The following is a 15,955-nucleotide window of genomic DNA, read 5'->3' on the forward strand; positions in this document are numbered from 1 at the left end:
GGCCTGACAGCCCTGCTCCCATGTCTCGGTGGCCGGTTCAGGTGGGTCGTCAGCACATGGGGAAGAGCTGTCCCAGGGCCCCCTCCAGGCGGGATGCCTGTCTTGATTCAGAGCCACCGTGGAACACTCCAGAGAGATGCTTATGCTCATCAAGAGATGCTTGACCGTCTCCAAGAGAGGAGTGAAGGGAGAGCCGTGTGTGGAGTATGGCCCCCAGGTCAGAGCACAGATAGTCTGGATGAACACAGGAAGCTGGCCAGCGGGATACCTTGGGGAGAGGAGATGGGGGATCCCTTTGTACCATTTGAAGCTCCTTTTTTGGACTCGATTTGTATTTTAATCAAAACAGTGCATGCAAATAGTTTTTAACATTTCAGAGTAAAGTAAAACAAGTAAAGCAAAATTCCCCAGCAATTTCCTGTCCCACCCCTCCCTACGCCCAGTTGCTATACCCAAGAGGTGGCTACTTACAGTTCTTTTTTAGCTATTTCTTCTGATATTCACAGCTGTATTTCTCAACAGCTTGTTTATTTTTTCACTATGACATCATCCAAATGTAAGAAACCATATCAAATAACAGATAAGATGCTGACTTTTGAGCCAGATTACTTGGGTTCAAATCTAGACTCTGCCACTTACTAGTAGAACAAGAATGAATAAGTTATTTATCTCATCATGCCTCAGACTTCTTATTATAATGTGGGATAGTAATACCTGCCCCATGGGGCTCATGTAAGGCGTGAATAATTTACACATGTACTTTGGACCTGGCATGAAATAATCTCTCAATAACTGTTGGTCATCAACATCATTTATTATTATCATCCTTTCATGAGAGTTGAGAATCCACACTCTCTCCTTCCAACTTCATAATATAGTTACATCATTATGTTTTTATTTTTTAAAATTTTTGGCTGTGCTGGGTCTTCACGGCAGCACTCAGGCTTTATTTGCGGCACTTAGGAGCTTCTCTCTAGTTGTGGCATTTGGGCTTCTCTACTTGCAGCACAAGCACACGGGCTCGGAAGTTGTGGTGCGCAGACTTCATTGCCCCGCGTCATGTGGGGTCTTAGTTCCCCTATCAGAGATCCAACCCAAGTCCTCTGCATTGCTAAGTAGATTCTTAACCATTGGATCACCAGGGGAGTCCCCACCACTCTGATTAAATAAGCATTTATTGTATTTATTGTAAAGACTTATCTGGTGGCTCCCATGGTAAGGAATCTGCCTGCAATGCAGGAGACTGGAGTTCGACCCCTGGGTTGGGAAGATCCCCTGGAGAAGGAAATGGCAACCCACTCCAGTGTTCTTGCCTGGAGAATCCCATGGACAGAGGAGCCTGGTGGGCTACAGTCCATGGAGTCACAAAGAATCTGACATGACTGAGTGACTAAACACACATACATACACATACATCTAAATATGATTTATAGCCGAGCCACACAATATACTATGATTAAATTTCCTTTCTGGTGTGTGTTTTGCTATGTTTTTCCTGTAGTTAATTATTGCCTTGTCTTTTAATTTTCTATCACTAATTCTTCCCTCAAATCCCCGAGAAAACTGTGACTCCCCTCTCAACACAGGCATCCACCAGTTCCACTTCTGGAGCCTTGTGGCCTCCAACTCCAGCCCTGCATGGTTACTCCCCGAGCGAGGGTCCAACATGGGCAAGGGCCGTGAGAATGAATACCCAGATCCTGGCTTCTAAATCTTCCTCTCCAGAAAAAGGAATCAGGGCTCCTTGGGGAAATCGCTGTAGCAGGGCAAGCATAAAATGAGCCTGGAACATCTCGCTCTGTAGGAAAGGACAAGCACTAAAGGTGACACGTGATCTGAAATGGGTCTTTCTGCTCTGAAGGCCTTTATTGGGACGACTGGCAGAACTCATAGGATCTGAGGATTAGCTATGTTCACATCCCAAAGCGAGGCTCCTGATTTGAAGGGATGAGTTGTGCTTAGGCAGAGGAGTAGCCTTGTTTTGGGGGGTATTGAGGGATCATGTCAGAACACTCAAGTGATTCAGGAATTTTTCATTATTATTATTATTATTTTTGTTGGGCTGGATCTTCAATGCTGCTTTCTCTTCAAGGGCTTTCTCTAGTTGCAGCAAGTGGGGCTACTCTCCAGTTGTGGAGCACAGGCTTCGGTAGTCGCAGCACATGGGCTCCGTCGTGGCGCATGGGATCCCAGCGCATGCTGTTGTTGCCCTGCAACATGTGGAATCCTCCTGGACCAGGGATTAAACCCATGTCCCCTTCATTGGCAGGCAGATTCTTATCCACTGTACCACCTGGGAAGTCCAAGGGAAAAAAAGATTCTTTACATTGTTCTTGGAACTTTCCTGTGAGTTTCAGGTCATTGAAAAACAACAGCAAAATTATTAGTAAAGGTAGAGAGTTGGTAGGGAAGTGGTCGTGCCTTCTCTTTGCTATAGCAGCCCACAGATGATGGAGATGCTGCTGGTCTGGGTCCCTTCATGAGGAGGAGGCAGGGCTTCCCAATAGTGAGATGAACTTGGAGTGTGGATGATAAGTCAAGACTCTGAGCTCTGGGGAACTGGTACCATCATAATCTCACCTATCCTGAGCAGCTTGGAGGTTCTGCTCAAATATCTGCCATCCTTGGCTCCCCTTCACCTTTGAAAGTGAGGCTTAGAAAGCTGATGGAGGGACTTAACCCGACAGACCAGAGGTTGGGAATCTGCCTGCCAGTGCAGGGGACATGGGTTCGACCCCAGTCCAAAGAGATTCCACATGCCTTGGGGCAACTAAGCCCTTTCTCCACAACTACTGAGCCCGTGCTCTAGAGCCTGAATGCCACAACACAACAAGAGAAGCCACCACTGCAGTGAGAGGCCTGAGCAGGGGGATGGGAGGGTGGGGGTGGTGCTTATCCACGGGTGGAGTGCACTTGTTTGTTGAGGGCCCTCAAGTGTGAGAATCTATAGGTCTTTGCTGTTGGACGATTTAGTTTTTCCCCAAAAGATCCCTCTGGTTTCTTGTCTTTGGGGGAAAAACTTGGTCGCCGGTGCCCTGGGAGCTGGTGAAAGAAGCAGGGTTTCCACTGTTACCAAACCGAGCTTGAGTTCACTCACCCACTCACAGTAAAGCCAGTCTACTGCCCCCAGGTTGTGGTGAAGGACAGTTCAGTGTTTACTGCAGGCACCAAGCAAGAAGTCTAGGCAGCTGGTGCATAAAAGGCCTGAACTCCCCAAAAGCTTTCAGGGAAAGGTTTTTTTTTTAAAAGACAGGCTGAGACTTCCCTGATGGCACAGTGGATGAGAATCTGCCTGCCAATGAAGGGGTCACGACTTTGGTCCCTGGTCCGGAAAGATTCCACATGCCTCGGAGCAGCTAAGCTGCATACCCTAGAGCCTGTAATCCACCATGAGAGAAGACATGGCAATGAGAAGCCTGCTCACCGTGGTGAAGAGTAGCTCCCACTTGCCACAACTAGAAAAAGCTAGAGCAAAGGAATGAAGACCCAGAAAAAGATAGGGGAGGGGAGGGGAGTTGTGATCAGTTTGTGGACATTCTTCTGATTGGTTGTGATTGGTGAGTGGTGAGGTAAGTGGGAGTTAGCATCATTAACCTTCTGGTTCCAGCCAGCCTGGGGTCTGTATGCTTATGGGCCGGATACAGTTATCTTCCACCTGCTGTGGGTTTCATGTGCTTAGCTACACAGTCATGTCTAACTCTTTGCCACCCTTAGGACTGTAGCCCGCCAGGCTCCTCCGTCCATGGGATTTTTCAGGCAAGAATACAGGAATGGGTTGCCATTTCCTCCGCCAGGGGATCTTCCTAGCCCAGGGATCGAAGCCGAGTCTTCTGGGTCTCCTGCATTGCAGGTGGATTGTTTACCTGCTAAGACGTTGGGGAGGGCTTCCCTGGTATCTCAGGTGGTAAAGAATTTGCCTGCAATGCGGGAGACCTGGGTTCGATCCCTCTGTTGGGAAGATCCCCTGGAGAAGGGAATGGCTTCCCACTCCAGTATTCTTGCCTGGAGAATTCCATGGACCGAGGAGCCTGGTGGGCTACAGTCCATGGGGTCACAAAAAGTTGAACATGACTGAGCAACTTTCACGTTCACTTTCCATCGGGAAAGGTCATGGTGGGGGTTTTAGAATCTGCAAAATAGCTCAAAGTTTCAGCTCAGTTCAGTTCAGTCACTCAGTCATGTCTGACTTTTTGCGACACCATGGACTGCAGCACACCAGGCCTCCCTGTCTATCACCAACTCCCAGAGTTTACTCAAACTCATGTCCATTGAGTTGATGATGCCATCGAACCATCTCATCCTCTGTCATCCTCTTCTCTTCCTGCCTTCGATCTTTCCCAGCATCAGGGTTTTTTCAAATGAGTCAGTTCTTTGCATCAGGTGGCCAAAGTATTGGAGTTTCAGCTTCAGCATCAGTCCTTCCAATGAATATTCAGGACTGATTTCCTTTAAGTTGGACTGGTTGGATCTCCTTGCTGTCCAAGGGACTCTCAAGAGTCTTCTCCATTCTGTGCAACTGAACCACAGTTCAAAAGCGTCAATTCTTCGGTGCTCAACTTTCTTTATAGTCCAACTCTCACATCCATACATGACTACTGGAAAAACCATAGCTTTGACTAGATGGACCTTTGTTGGCAAAGTAATGTCTCTACTTTTTAATATGCTGTCTAGGTTGGACATAACTTTCCTTCCAAGCAGCAAGCATCTTTTAATTTCATGGCTGCAGTTACCATCTGCAGTGATTTTGGAGCCCCCAAAATAAAGTGTGTCACTGTTTCCACTGTTTCCCATCTATTTGCCATGAAGTGATGGGACCAGATGCCGTGATCTTAGTTTTCTGAATGTTGAGCCTTAAGCCAACTTTTTCACTCTCCTCTTTCACTTTCATCAAGAGGCTTTTTAGTTCCTCTTCACTTTCTGCCATAAGGGTGGTGTCATTTGCATATCTAAGGTTATTGATATTTCTCTCGGCAATCTTGATTCCAGCTTGTGCTTCATCCAGTCCAGCATTTCTCATGATGTACTCTGTATATAAGTTAAATATGCAGGGTGACGATATGCAGCCTTGACCTACTCCTTTCCTGATTTGGAACCAATTTGTTGTTCCATGTCCACTTCTAATGGTTGCTTCTTGGCCTCCATATGATTTCTAAGGAGGCAGGTCAGGTGGTCTGGTATTCCCATCTCTTTAAGTATTTTCCACAGTTTGTTGTGATCCACACAAAGGCTTTGGCATAGTCAATAAAGCAGAAGTAGATGTTTTTCTGGAGCTCTCTTGCTTTTTTGACATCAAAGGACATGGCTAAGCATATTATCTGTGGTCCTTGAGGAGCAATTAAAGGTTCCTGGCTTTGTTTAATGGCTAAACTATGATTATTTTGCCTTGCTTGTTTTCCTCCAATCTGATTCCCACTCAGCAATGGAAGTGATATATGCAAAATGTGTATCAGAATAATTAACGTGCTCACAAGGCTCTAGGCAGTCTGCCTTCTACCTGTCCCTTCAGCCCACAGGAATGCCCCCTCCCCCATCTCTCCTGGCTCCTCCAACTCCCTGCTGCAGCTCCTCCAAGTGTCAAGCTCCCACCTGTGTGAAGCATCGTCCCAGGGCCTCTCTGCCTGGATTTTCCTTCCTTGCCTGCTAGTCACCCCCTGCCCCTCCTCCAGCTCCCAGCTCTCATCCTATCCGACCCGATCCTGTCTTCCCATAGCATGCTTTCCCATGTACCCCTTCCTCTGTAGACTTGTCGCAGGAGTTATTTTCACTCTTACTTTACTCGGAGCTCAGCACACTGTAGGCTCTTGTATCAGTAGGCTGTTGCTGCGTAACAAACCACCCTAAAACACAGTGGCTTCCAGCCACAAATCATTTCTTCTCACTCACATTTCTACAGGATGGCTGGGAGTCAGTTGGTCCCCCCAGGCTTGACTGGGTGACTTTGCTTTGGAACCTAGGGTTCCCTGATGTGGCTCAGAGCTCTGTTCTATGCATTCATCCCAAGGACAAAGGGGTAGCAGAGACCCTTGAGAAGCTCTTCTGATGGTCACAGAGGTGCCAAGAAGTAGAGACCAGTGGTGCAAGCTCATTTCAGTCTCTGTTTGAATCACACACTGCTCACATCCCATTGGCCTAAACAAGTCTGAGCTCCAGGTCACGGGGGTGGGGAAGGACCATCTCCAGTGGCTGGGGTAGAGGACAATAAATATTTCTTTAAAGCAGTTTTCAATCAGCATTTGCTTGAGCAAGATCAAGCATATGGGAATAAACAGATGCAGAATTCCAGGAGGGTCCTGCATGCTTTGCAAGTTTGACAGGCCCGGTGCTGGCCTTCAGGAAAGTGTCTGGGAGATTTAATGCAAAGGTCAACATTAAGATCCCATGGAAGAACACAGAGATGCCCATCCAATTTCATCATGGCCGCAGAGGGAAATCCTGGGGGTGGACTCTCTCCTCACTTTCCTAATCGCTCTAGTGATTTCTCCTTTCATTACACCAACCCTGTAGATGCCCCACAGCCCACAGCTGGCCAGTGGTCAGCCCTGGGTCCACTGCCTGAGAGAGTGTGCTGCCCCGCCGGCCACACCCAGCAGTGCCTGCTCCTCAGTGACATACGGCGTGTTCCCATGTCTGGAAGTTAGCTCTCAGACCCCATTCCCAGGGTCAGGCAGGAGGCTGACTGAAGCTTCCCTGCTCAGCCTGGAACCTCGACTGGGCAGCCTTCTCTACTCGCAGAATCCTCCTCCACGATCATACTATAGGTTTGGATACCTTAATTCTTTCTCTGTTTTAAAGTTTATTTGTTTAGTTTCGGCTGTGCTGGGTCTCTGTTGCTGCACAGGCTTTTTCGCTAGTTGCGGTGATCAGGGTTTACTCTTGTGGAGCACAGGCTCCTGGGCAGGCAGGCTTCAGTAGTTTCAGCTTGTGGGCTCTAGAGCACAGGCTCAATGGTTGTGGCGTGTGTGATGCCTAGTTTTAGGCGCTCCATGACACATGGGCATCCTCCCAGATCAGGGAATGAACCTGTGCCTCCTGCAATGGGAGGGAGATTCTTCACCACTGAGCCACCAGGGAAGCCCCTGAATACCTTAATTCTTTCTTCTTCCAACCCAATCTCTCCTGGAGAGACATATCCAGGACATCACCAGAGGAAACAGAACAAGCATCACCAATTCCCAGCCAGAAAGTGCCAGGCTTTGTGCAGAAAAGTGAAAGGACTGGTGCTGTAAGCTCTTAGAGGCATTTTGCCAGCAGTGAGGCAGAATGGGAGCTGATTCATCTCATTCTCCAAGCTGGTCTCTTGTGGAATCAATGCTAAACCTTAGAAGCTCACAGCACAGAAGGGGAGCTCACTCCCACTAAAATGCTTGCTTAATGAGTGTGGTGGTAGAGCCTCCAGCTGGAAGAATGGGCATCCTGAGATAAGCATGGAATAGAGAGGTCAAACCTGAGTCTGGACTCATTTTCAAGGGGTCGACCAAACAGAGCAAACTGCTGTGGGGGAACAGGAAGGAAATATGAGTCCCTGACTATCAGAGGTCTCTGCTTTGTCATTTGGGATGACGGGTGACCTTTTTAGAACCTTCTCATAGAGTTTTAAAAATGTTTATATTTGTTTGGTTGTACCAAGTCTTAGTTGGAGCACGTGCGCTCTTAACTGCGGCATGCGAACTCTTAGTTGTATCATCTGGGATCTAGTTCCCTGACCAGGGGTCAAACCTGGGCCCTCTGAATTGGGAGCATGGAGTCTTAGCCACAGGACCACCAGGGAAGTTCCATATATAGAGTCTTAATGGTTGAATTGAGTCCACTTGAATACACATTTGTTCCTAAAGAAAAATAGTCCACAGAGCAAATTTATATAAAATGACTCTTTATTATCACTTTTTACTCTCTGAAATGATCTCATTTACTGTTTCTTTTCTGTCTCTCCCCCTCCCATGGAAATTCTCTGAGGTCAAGAGCCCGGTCTATTTTGTTTACTACTCTCTCTCCAGCCTGCAGAATAGTGCTGTTCAATACTTATTCATTCAGTGCTTCAATATTTAGTAAAAGAATAAATACTTGGAGAGGTGCTTCACTTGTATTGGCATTTGACTATAATATTGAAGATGTTCCCATGGGGGGAAAATACACTGAAAGACTATTGAAAATGTCCAGTGGACAGTCAAGATAGGTATCAAGGTCTCAGCCAGCTCACTTCTAGGCACTAAAAGTGTTTTCAAAGAACTTTACAATAACTATTGTGACAAATCCAAGGTCATCTATTCATTCTTCTCAAGGTCATAGGAACTCTCCTCAAGCCTGGTTGCTACCCAATATCTGATTGAAAGTAGCTGAGGACTTCCCTGGTGGTCCAGTGGTTAAGACTCCATGCTTCCGATGCAGGGGGCACAGGTTCAATTTCTGGTCAGAGAACTAGTATCCCACAAGCCACATGATGCAGCTAAAAAATTAAAAAAACAAACAAACAAAACCAAACGAATCTGCCGAAACTTTGCTCAACATCACCCCCTTGTTCTGATGACCAGCAGTGTCTGATAGAGCTACACTGCAATATCATACTCTGCCAGCAGGTGTCACTGTCTGCTAATTATGTGATCCGGAGTGAATCGCACACCCCACCCCCGACAAAAGGGTTAAGAGAATATGTCTACCAAGTCCCAGGTGGCACAGAGGTAAAGAATCCACTTGCCAATTCAGGAGACACGGGAGACTTGGCTTTGATTTCTGATCAGGAAGATCCCCTAGAGTAGGAAATGGCAACCCACTCCTGTATTCTTACCCAGAAATCCTATGAGCAGGGCAGGGCAGGCTACATTTCATGGGGTCAGAGAGTTGGACACGACTGACTGAGCATGCACGCACTAACTCATGAAAGCTCTAAGATCAAAGTTCTGAAAGGTAAGGTCTACTCCAGTTTCACTTCATGACATAAGTATATCTTGTATTAAGAATGCAGAATGGGTATAAATTTGAAAAATATGTTTCAGTTCTTTTTGTTCTGGTGGATCTTGTCACACTTTTGTGTTGTTGATTTCAAGCTTTTCTAGAAAACATTTTTCTTATTGTCAATAATAGTATCTCTGACTCACTTTGTTGTACAGCATCAAATAACACAACACTGAAAAACAATTATACTCCAATAATAAAATAAAGTAATAATATCTAAAATGGGCCTATTATCTTGACATTCCTCAAAACTTTCTGCATTTCAGTTTAACACAATACCTTGCACATGTTGTGCTCAATTAATATTTGTGGCATGACTGCTACCCTTTCCCCACCACCAAATTCTGGGAAACATGCAGAGCGATTCAATAGATGAGGAAAGTGGGTCCTAGAAAGATTAGATAACTTGCCCAAGGTTACACAGCTGGTGAATGACAGTGCCATGCTGGAAGATTCTTGAGACTACAAGGAGATCAAACCAGTCAGTCCTAAAGGAAATCAACCCTGAGTATTCATTGGAAGGACTGATGCTGAAGTTGAAGCTCCAATACTTTGGTCACCTGATGGGAAGAGTCGACTCTCTGGAAAAGACCCTGGCTGGGAAAGATTAAGGGCCGGAGGAGGAAGGGGTATCAGAGGATGAGGTGGTTAGACAGCATCACCAACTCAATGGACAAGAGTTTGAGCAAACTCCAGGATATAGTGAAGGACAGAGAAGCCTGGTGAGTTGCAATCCACGGGGTTGCAAAGGGTCGGACATGACTTAGCTACTGAACAACAACAACCAAGATTACACAGCTGGTGAGTGGCAGCTGGGGTTTGCATTACTTGTCTAATACCAATCTCTTGTCCATTTTCTTCAACCAGCAAAAGGGACTCAGAGACAATGGGAGCCCTGAGGAGGTGGGAGCATGTGCAGGCAGCAGAAGTCTGCTCTAAAGGCTTGCAGTGTGTCTGAGACAGCTCTGGACAGACCCCTTATCATCACAGACAGCAGCTGAGGGACTTCTTTGGTGGTCCAGTGGTTAAGACCCCAAGCTTCCCCTGCAAGGGGCATGGGTTCGATCCCTGATCCAGCATGCTGTGTGGTGTGGCCACAAAAGAAAAAGAAAAAAAGCAGCTGACAGCCAATTTGTTATCTAACAATTTCTCCCCATAATTTTCCTGAAACAGATTAGAGAAGGGAGCAAACTGTGCTTCTTGCAAGTGATAAAATCTAAGTGGAGGTGGAGGTGCCGTTGTGGGGGCAGATGACACCACCAGAAGCCCAGAACCATGCCCCCTCCCTATTCACCCCCATGGAATGACAGATAAGTGGGTTTAAGACTTGAGTCAGTCTTCAAATTCCTGGATGGTATTTATCTGCTGATGTCACAATACGTAACAACCCTGATACTAGGAAAGACTGAAGGCCAAGAGAGAAGGGGGCGGGAGAAGATGAGATGGTTAGATGGCATCACCGACTCAATGGACATGAATTTGAGCAGGTTCTGGGAGATAGTGGAGGACAGGGAACCTGGCATGCTGCAGTCCAGGGGGCTCACAAAGAGCTGGACACGACTTAGGGACTGAACAACATGTATCTTTTTAACAAAACAATACTGTTCGTGCTGATAGGATGAGTATACACCCCTTTCATACAATTGGACTCCACTATTGCTCAACACTGTTCCGGGTCACTGCGGGATGCCCAGCTTCCCAGCATTGGTCGGCCTACCTGCCCACGTCCTGGAGGAGAGGAAGGCTCACTCCCCAGGGATCCCTCTAGGAAATTTAGGTCAGCGCGATCTCATTACCCTACTGGATCAGAGCTGATACGTGAAGATTCACACTGAAGGAAGGGGGGTGGGAGTGCTGAGGTTGTCTTACCTGAAACAGTCTATTTCAGGGTCCTCACATCAAAGGTGGGGTCTCAGGTCCCAGATGGATGGACTGCCACTTGAATTATACCTTGGTCTGCCTCAGTCTAAATTTCCTACAGGAAATCAATCCTGGATATTCATTGGAAGGGCTGATGCTGAAGCTGAAGCTCCAATACTTTGCCCACCTGATGCAAAAAGCCCACTCATTGGAAAAGACTCTGATGCTGGGAAAGATTGAAGGCAGGGAGCGGGGGGAAGGGGAGAGACAGAGGATGAGATGGTTGGATGGCATCACTGACTCAATGGACATGAGTTTGAGCAAACTCCGGGAGATGGTGAAGGACAGAGAAGCCTGGTGTGCTGCAGTCCATGGGGTCACAGAGTCCGACACGACTTAATGACTGAACAACAACAAGCTACCTCGAGGCCTTTCACCAGTTACTCCTGCTGATGCTGGAATCTTGACCTCTGAGCAGTGGTGCCAAATTGAATCTCTGAAACAGAGTTTTGGGTGACAGAAAAGAATACCCTTGTTGCTTTGCCAGGCAAAGGAAGCCTCTGTGGGCTCCTGTCTTTGAAAACTGTGTCTCAACACTGGAGGACTTGATGAGGAGTTTCATAACAATAGTACAAGGGTGGGGTTGCTGGTAAGACTAGGCTGTGTGCAGGGCCTGCAGTCCTTTAATCTGGTCTCAGGTGATCTTTATTTTTAAATATTTTGGCCACACAGTCAGGCATGTGGAATCTTAGTTTCCCGACCAAGGACTGAACCCAAGTCCCCTACAGTGAAACAGAGGAGTCTTTTTTTTTTTTTTAATTTTTTTTTGAAACAGAGGAGTCTTAACCACTGGACTGCCAGGGAAGTCCATCAGGTAATCTTTCTGATGAACTTTGGTTTCTTCAGTCTGGCCTCAGGTCTCCAGAGGCATGTAGAATGCTGACATCTTCCCTTTGTTGGGTTTCAATTCTACGTACTCAGTCGTATCCGACTCTTTGCGACCCCATGGACTGCAGCCCACCAGGCTCCTCTGTCCATGGAATTTTCAAGGCAAAATACTGGAGTAAATTGCCACTTCCTACTCCAGAGGATCTTCCCCACCCAGGGATGGAACCTGAGTCTGTTGTGTCTCCTGCGTTGGCAGGCAGATTCTTTACCACTCATGCCCCATCAAGGGCTTTAAGATACTGTTAAGTGTGTCCCTTGAGGCAGAATGAGGACCCTACCCCAAGGCTGTTTCTTGGTTGTTCCTCCCTTGACTCTACATAGCCCCTCTTCCCGGATATGCAACTGCTTGAAACAGCCCTTTAGAACTCAGGGGGAGGTGCTGGAGGCTGAACGGAAAGGCTCCCTGTGCCCAGGAACCCCTACAGGGTTCACTGCCAGATCTCTACAGTCAATGTAACAGTTCCACCCTTATAGTTACGGTAAAGATGAAATTACTACGGAACCACATTCTTCTTGACAGCTTCTCCAATGTGAATCTTCCGTGCCCTTCAGTGAACACTACACACTATTGTGGGTGGAGGAATGTAAAGAGATTTGGTCTTTAAAAAGTTCTTTTTAAAATCTTCCCAGTTCTAGAGTGCAAGTGACTGCTCTGTTGAGGGGAGTGGAGGAAAACTCCTTTGGTGGCTTGGAGCCAGCTGACACTTTTACACGGACAAGTCTTTGTGGGGTGGGGGTGGTGGGTACCCACCCAGCACTCTTTCATTCACTCAACAAACATTCATGGGAAACCATCAGCTGTATGCTCAAGGTCATCAGGAAGCTGGTGATGTCCTGGTACTGGCCCCCCAGGGTCTGGGAATCCCAAGACACCCTCCCTGGGCCCACCTAGAGGGAAAATGCCTTAGTGGGGGGTGGGCTCCAGCAGGACCAGCAGTCCTTGGATTATCTGCTGGCCAATGAACTGCTCTCCTGTGCCCTAGAATTACAGAATTTTTAGTTTCTGGTAATTTGAGACCAGGGTTTCCTAGGTGGCTCAGCGGAAAAGAATCCACATGCAGTGCAGTAGAAATGGGTTCGATCCCTGGGTGGGAAGATCTCCAGGAGAAGGAAATGACGACCCACTCCAGTATTCTTGCCTGGAAAATCCCATGGACACAGGAGCCTGGTGGGTTACAGCCCACGGGGTTGCAAAGAGCCGGACAGGACTGAGCGACTAAACAACAAGCAAAGCCTTGCTGCCAGGGTTATTGAAATAACCCTGACCCTCCCAAGAGACCAAAAAAATTATTATTAGTAAACCCCCGCCCGCCTCCTCTCCCCCCGCGCCCACGCTGGCCCAGCACCGCTGCAGCCCTCCGGGTGTTGCAACCAAGGCCTCTTACCCAGCGGAGGCTGCCCAGCGTTTCCCAAAGACGCCTCCGGAGGGACCACAGCTTCGGCGCCGCCCGGAGCGCCCCGATGGCCTCCGGGTGGGGCGATGGCGCAGGCAGAGGAGGGGGGCGGCGGCTGCATAGGCTGTGGAACGACCGCCGGGCACGTGACACACCACCCGCCCCGCGCCCCAGCCTCGGGCCCAGCAGCGCACTGCGCCCCCCGCGCGGCCGCCTGAACCCCAGCCGGGGGGCGGGGCGAGGCAAGAAGAAGAGGGGCGGGGCGGGGAGGACCCGCCCCTAGCGCGTTCCTTTTTCACTTTAAAGCCTTCGGTTGCATTTTCTTCTTTGCACAGAAGTCGCGCTCGGGCATCCTGCGCGCTCGCAGCAGGCACCAGGCTCCAGCGCTGGCGCCGGGGCCGCGGGGAGGAGGCGACTTCGCTCCCTGCGGCGGGAAGCCTCCTCGGCCCAGGAGAGCGGGCGGCGGCGGCAGCCTCCCCGGAGCGGTAGGCAGGGCCGGGCGCGGGGACTGGGTGGGTGGGGGTCCCGGTCGGGCGCGCGCTGGGGTCGCAGCACCTGGGGACCCGGGCGCGGGGCTGGGGTGGGGTCCCGCTTGGAGACCCGGTACGGGTACGTGGGGAGCCCTTCTCTCGGCGCGGGTCCCGGGAGAGGGGCCCGGGGCGCCGCCCAGCGCTGCTGCAGCTGCTGCCCGTGCAGGCGCGGGCAGGTCGCACGGCCCCGGGCCCCACCTGCGGGGACGAGACGGGGCGGGAGTCCAGGCGGCCCCGGAGACCGTCGGACCCGGGATTGAGCCTTGGCGGCTGCAGACCTAAGAAGGAGCCCGGGACGCGCGGCGGCCCCCGGAGACTTCTAGGTGCCCGGACGCCGGGGGTGGCCTCGGGACCATCCCTGCGGCGGAGGCGGGGGCGCCGACCTGCCCCTTCCGCTCAGGGGTAGCGCGACCCCGCTCCATGGAGTTACTTTCGCTTTTCCCGCCGGCGGGGACCGAGGTCCGCAGCGCGGCCCAACTAGCACCCTTGGGGGTCCCCAGCTCCGCCGGCGGCGCCTCCCCCGGGGAGCCCGCCGGGCGACACCCCTGGCGGCGCCGCCCTCCCCGCCGCCCCGGAGCCGCCGCGGCTGCTTGAGCAACCAGGGGAGAGCCGAGAGTTCTGTCGGGAAATCGATTAAAACAGAAAATACAGAGCAGCCCGGGTCAGTCGGTGGTAGCTGTCCTGTTCAAGTTCAAGGCAGAGGCTCCCGGCAATGCTAACGGCCCCGCGGGGCGATGGCTTGGTATGCCGGGGAGGGATGGCGAATTGTGTGTGTGAGTATGGTGTGTACTGAGTATGTGTCTGTGTGAGAGTGTGTCTTTGTGAGCCTGTGTGTGTGGGTGAGTAAATGTATGAATGTGCATGTGTGATGTGTTTGTGTGTGCCTGTGTGTGTGTCTTCGTGCAAGTTAGTGTGCACCTCTGAGTGTGTGTGTGGTGAGTGTGTCTCTGTGAATGTGTGTGTGTGCATGTGTCTGTGTGTCTGACTGCATCTCTGAGTGCGTGTGTGTCCGTGTGGCATGAGTGTGTGTGTGTGTGTGTGTGTGTGTGTGTGTGTGTGTGTGCGTGCCATCCATGGTAACCTGGCAGCGGGGATCGCTGGCTCCTGGATCCGCTTAACTTGCCTTTTCCTGCTTGGTTCTCAAAACAGGGCTGCCCTGAACCAGGGTACAGGGGAGGAGGGCAGGGTGCCTGGTACCAGCTGAGGAGGGTGCAGGCTCCTCCCTCCTGCTCTCTTTTTCTCTGAAAATGAACTGAACAGTTCGGGGGTGAGTTGGCAGGGGCCGCTTCCTGAGTGAGTAATATTTAATTAAATGCTCCAGCCAGTAGCATCAGAAACTGGTCATGAGTTGAGTTTTAACAGGTGTTGATTGTAAAAAAGCATCTCTGGTGACTAAAGCCTGGTGTCCTTGAAAGAATTCTCTCCTGGGTAGAACATTTAGGGGGGGGCAGACCTGGAATCCTGGTTTGGGTGTGAGGACGGAAAGCAAGCGAGGGGGCGGGGTTGTCCCTCCCTTTTCTGATGAACCCGTTCCTGACACCACCCCCTCCCCAGTGGCTCTCCCACTGAGGAATCACAGAGCTGGGGAAGCCGTGTCTTATTAATACTTATGGGGTATCCATCTGGGCCCACCCTTCCTTTCCTGGCAGAGGCCCAGAGAGGGTGGCTGGCTTACCCAGACTGCACAGCCAGAGCTTGTGGACCAAATCTCCGGAGCCCTAACTGTTGCTGGTTGGTTACTGTCATTGGTTACTGTCGCTAGTGCTGAGATCATGGGCCAGGCACTTCGTGTCTCCCCAGATGTCAAGTGATGGGCTGGATTGGATCATTTCAGTTTTCTTGTTCTCTTACTGCTTTGTCTTCTGCAGAGTGTGCTTTACCCAGTAGATGGAGAGAGAGAGAGAGATGGGGTGGCATGGCCTAATGCAATAATAACTCTACAAACTTCCTTTCCTTTCCCAGTCTGGCTCCCACGAGGGAAGCAGAGAGAATAAAAACAGAGGCACATTGACCACAGTGGCTCTGACAGTCACGAGCAGGGCAGGCCTGGCGTCAGAGAGGTCAGGGCTTTAGGGAGAATCAGTGGGTTCTGGGGCTTATTAGGGGGGAGTGGTTCTGCCCGGGGTCCCCGATGATGTCACTTTGGAGCTGGGAGAGACTTCTTTCATTGGGCTGCTCCAACAAGTCTGAAACCACCCTTCATTGGGCTCCCTTGGGTTGCCTGGTAAAACTCTGACATGCCCTGGGGAGTCATCTTCCTTTGAAGCAGGGGAG

General features: G+C 50.1%; 1 protein-coding gene and 1 long non-coding RNA gene across 2 annotated transcripts in view; one reads left to right on the forward strand and one right to left on the reverse strand.

Annotated features, from left to right (window-relative positions):
* Nucleotides 1-793: 793 nt before the first annotated feature.
* On the reverse strand, nt 794-13,373 carry LOC110131221 (uncharacterized). The gene is made up of 2 exons (XR_002312185.2): nt 13,143-13,373; nt 794-2,293 (listed from the first exon to the last, which is right to left on the reverse strand). It is a non-coding gene; the product is annotated as an uncharacterized lncRNA (long non-coding RNA).
* A 54-nt stretch (nt 13,374-13,427) lies between these two features.
* The window catches only part of SPSB1 (splA/ryanodine receptor domain and SOCS box containing 1), a 70,256-nt gene continuing 67,728 nt past the window's right edge, over nt 13,428-15,955 (forward strand). The window contains exon 1 of the mRNA XM_070474249.1: nt 13,428-13,636. The gene's annotated coding sequence lies outside the window, so the exon portion shown is untranslated. The remainder of the gene's footprint in view (nt 13,637-15,955) is intronic.

The sequence above is a fragment of the Odocoileus virginianus genome, chromosome 11 (assembly GCF_023699985.2).
Source record: "Odocoileus virginianus isolate 20LAN1187 ecotype Illinois chromosome 11, Ovbor_1.2, whole genome shotgun sequence".
In the NCBI taxonomy this organism is placed as follows: domain Eukaryota; kingdom Metazoa; phylum Chordata; class Mammalia; order Artiodactyla; family Cervidae; genus Odocoileus; species Odocoileus virginianus.